General features: G+C 58.0%; 1 protein-coding gene across 12 annotated transcripts in view; it reads left to right on the top strand.

Annotated features, from left to right (window-relative positions):
- Nucleotides 1-817: 817 nt before the first annotated feature.
- The window catches only part of PCBP3 (poly(rC) binding protein 3), a 273,540-nt gene continuing 270,527 nt past the window's right edge, over nucleotides 818-3,830 (top strand). For all 12 annotated transcript variants that reach the window (XM_040621781.1, XM_040621792.1, XM_040621791.1 and 9 more), the window contains exon 1: nucleotides 818-994. The gene's annotated coding sequence lies outside the window, so the exon portion shown is untranslated. The remainder of the gene's footprint in view (nucleotides 995-3,830) is intronic.

The raw sequence follows: 3,830 nt of genomic DNA, 5'->3' as shown, positions 1-3,830 counted from the left end.
GCCCCAGGTCACGCCCACGGGAAGTTACCGCTCCTCCCCTTCCCTCTCCCCTCCCCGCCCTCCCCTGGCCCTGGGACGCGCCCAGGCTAACGCCCCACCCTTTTCCCCTCCAGGGACCCGCCTTCCCACCCTCATCTTTGCCCCGCCTCCATCTTCACAGTCCCAGTCCAGGCCACGCCCCCGACGCTCCAGAAACCTGCCCTTCCCCCCTGTATCCCCGCCCCTCCCCAGAGCTGGCTTCTGCCACGCCCAGGAACCGCCCTAGGCCAAGCCTCCAGCCGGTGACACATCCCCTCCCCGCCCCATCTTGGCCCTGCCTCGCCTCCTACAACCGCGGAGGCCCCAGGCCACGCCCCCGGCTACTAGCCCGCCGCTTGCTTTGCCCCAATTGTGGCCTCGCCCCAGTTCTGGGACACGCCCACTTGTGTCGCCTGAGACCCTGCCCCTTTCATTTATGGCCCCGCCCCACCCCGGGCTCTGCCTCAAGTCTGGCACCGCCCCTGCCCAGTGACAAGCTTGCGGCCCCGCCCATGACCAGTGACTCGCACGGCCAGGGCCCCGCCCTAATTTCTGTCACGCCCCCATCACCATTGCTCCCGCCTCACCACCACCTCGGCCCCGCGACGCTAATTGGTTTCTTTCCAGAGAGCTTCCCGGGCTCCGATTGGCCCCAGCCGTCGCCCTTCCTCCATTTGATTGGCCCGCCGCGCCCGCTTTCGCGAGGCCTAGCGCTTGGGCGGGGGGCGGGGCCAGAGGCGGCGGGCGGCGCGGGATTGGTCAGCAGCGCAGAGGGGGCGGGCCCGCGCCGCGCGCAGCGCCTCGGCTGGAGCGCGAGGAGCAGCTACAGCCGCCTCAGTCGCCTCAGACTCGGTCGCCTCAGGCTCCGTCGCCGCCTCGATCGCCCCGTCGTCACCCGCTCCCCCCCACCCCGGTCCCGGCCCCACCCCGGGCTCCGGCCCGGCCAGCCGGCGGGCACGCCCTCCTCCGCGGACAGGTGAGTGGTCGCGGGCGGGGCCGGGGGCGGGGGTCCTGGCCCGGGTCCAGGGGTCGAGCCGGGGGTCAGGGCCGGGCCTCGGGGTCGGGGGTCGGGGGGCAGGGATGGGGGACGCGGCCGGGGGCCCGAGCGAGGGTCCGGGCCGGGGCCGGGGGGCGGCCGCTAACTTTGCCGGCGGGGTTCCAGGGCTGGGGGCGCAGGTCTCGTCTTGCGCCCGCCGAGCGGGAGGGCCCGAGAGACCCGCCCGGGCCCCACGAAGTTGACCCGCGGCTGCGGCTGCGGGGCGGGGTCGCAGGGCCGGGGCCGGGGGTCCGCGCGTCCGCCCCGCCGCCCCGGGGGGCGCCCACGGCCTCGGCCGCCCTCCGCCGCCGTCCGCCCCCGGGCCGTGCGGACTCGCGGGCCAGGCGAGCCGGGCGCGGACCCCCGGCCGCGGCCGCCCTCGCCCCCCGCCCCCCACCTCCCGAAGTTAGAGGCAGGAACGGTGCTTCCGGGAGCGGAGTTTAGGTGGGTCGTGCGGGTCGGCAAACACCTGCCGCCGCGCTGCTCTGGACTTCGGGAAGCGTCTTCGGTGTGGCGGCTTGGGGTCGCGGGCAGGCGCGCCTCCGCGGCGCAGGGGCGCAGGGGCGCGGGCGCAGGGCGGGGGCGGCGAAGTCCCGGCCCTCCCTCCGCGTGTGCGCGGGTCCGCAGCCGCGGTGGCCGGAGCAGGGCCGAGCGCAGGTGCACGCCCCTGTCCACCGCCCCCGCGAGGGTCCTGCTCTGCGAGTACTGCCTGGGGAAAGCGCCTGGTTTTTCTTTTTGCTGTTTCTTCCTGTTCTGAAGTATATTGCTTGCTTGCCAAATTCGAAAGTCAGCAAAAAGTCTGGTCTGGAAGTGGCTCCGGTTTCGTTCTCTTCTTCCTACCTCTCTTCACGGCAGCGCGGACTTCTGAGCCTCTTTGGTTCTGCGTGTGAGCTGACAGCACTCTGTCGCTGATGGGCATTTACGGCGTGTGACTCACCACAAGGAATAGTAGGGCAGCAGGGCTTTGACCGGAGACCTCTAGAGACTAGGCGGGGTGATACGCAGACCGTCCACGGCAAGCTGTTCCTGCGGCACAGGCCCTCACCGGTCCTTCCGGAGTTTAACTTGCGTTCAGGGGTGAAGTGTTGCCCCTTGTGTGTGTTTTGAACTTGGCTTAGATGTTGGGATCAAAGGGAGTGTGCAAGGGTGCGTCCCTACCGAAGAGAACTGAGTCCCGGCCCCTCCATGCACGAGAACAACACATCATCTTAAAATGTCTCAGAGACGCCCATTTTGGTCTAAGTGTTTGCAAAACAGTGGCACTCTGAAGGGATGGCGGGCAGGTACCAAAAAGACCTCGCTGATCCTCACATCAGAGGAGCTGGAGTAGTTGTGGGTGGTGTTTTCAGACTTGGAGATCGGTCAGTAGCCAAGGGGTCTTCAGACGCAAGTGCACCCACCGACCGACTGATGTTTTTGAGCACTGCTGTTGTGAGCACTATTATTTTTCACTTGTATGTAGATGCTGTTGTCCATACGGCGCAAGTTCATTGCAAGTGTTTTAGAACTGACATGACTTCATTATTTTCTTAGTTACTGATTATTATAAGTTTTGAAAAAACTTTGATGGTAAAAGGAGGAAGAGGTCTTTAAAACTGAAAAGATTGGGCATCCTGTGTAGAATTCAGGGCTTTGTGACTGGTGTTGTTATAGGTAGCACTGAACAGTGGTGATACTGGACCTCAAAATATCACTTTTCCAGATATCTTTGTTAATACTCAGGGTTGGAGAAAATATACAACTTTGTGGCTATATTTTTTAGGTAATTATGTGAAAATTTCAGCACATGGGTTCATTTTGCCAGATGTTTAAAAGGAAGTTATCTTTTTTTCCAGTTGTTGGAGGGAGGCTGAGAGCATGCTGTGTTGTGGGGTCCTTGAAACAATTTAGCCATTCAAGGCTGGATGTTGTGTTTCAGTATGAACAGTTTCATTCCTGGAGGTGTAGCCAGTTCCTGGACTGGTTGCCATGTGTCAATGGCAAAATCATTCCTATTTTCACAGAAACCTCTGGGCTTTACTGTAAAAGTGATCACTGAAACAGATCTGGTTAGATGGGAATTGTACATCCCTTTGGTGAAGGCTGGTCCTTTGGGCCATAACAAAGAAAAATACCTTCTAATGTATTGGAATCAGTCCCAACTTAAACATTACAATGAATATTGTAGATTTGGGGGCAGCCTGAATATCTCTAAGCTCTAAGCGCTAGTAGCAGGGACTCCTACAGGCAGTTTGTGTGCTCACTGTCCATGGTGCTGAACACATGTCACGTATTTCAGTTTCTTCGTCTTAAATTTCCTTTCCAGTGTGAGAGGGTTTTTTGGAGTATGTTCACGTGAGGTGATGAGCACTGGGTGTTATACGCGTCTGATGAATTGTTGAACACTACATCTGTAACTAATGATGTACTATGTGTTGACTAACTCAATTTAAATAAAAAAAATAAAATCATTTTCAAAATTTACACGTTTAAAGAAAAGTAGAACAGTTGAACAGGGAAGTTTTATTGAGTCTGAATGGAAGCATACGTTTTAAAAACTCAAGTCATGTTGTCTCTTTTTTTCAAGTGGATAATTGTGTCGACTCAACATTTCCTTTCCCTTACTTAGTCGTCTTCTCAGCATGTGGGAATTTTGTTGCTGGAGTATGGACATCAAGTAACGAACCATTGAAATTAAATGAGATCCTGTTTCCTTAACAACCACCCTCTTAAAAATGTACCCTTTATTGTAATATATACATATATTTGTACATAGAGGTAATTTGTTTTTCCCTAC

This window comes from Ursus maritimus, unplaced genomic scaffold, assembly GCF_017311325.1.
Source record: "Ursus maritimus isolate PB19 unplaced genomic scaffold, ASM1731132v1 scaffold_4, whole genome shotgun sequence".
Classification (NCBI taxonomy): domain Eukaryota; kingdom Metazoa; phylum Chordata; class Mammalia; order Carnivora; family Ursidae; genus Ursus; species Ursus maritimus.
Note: the sequence above shows the minus strand (reverse complement) of the source record. Positions and strands in the feature narration are given on the sequence as shown.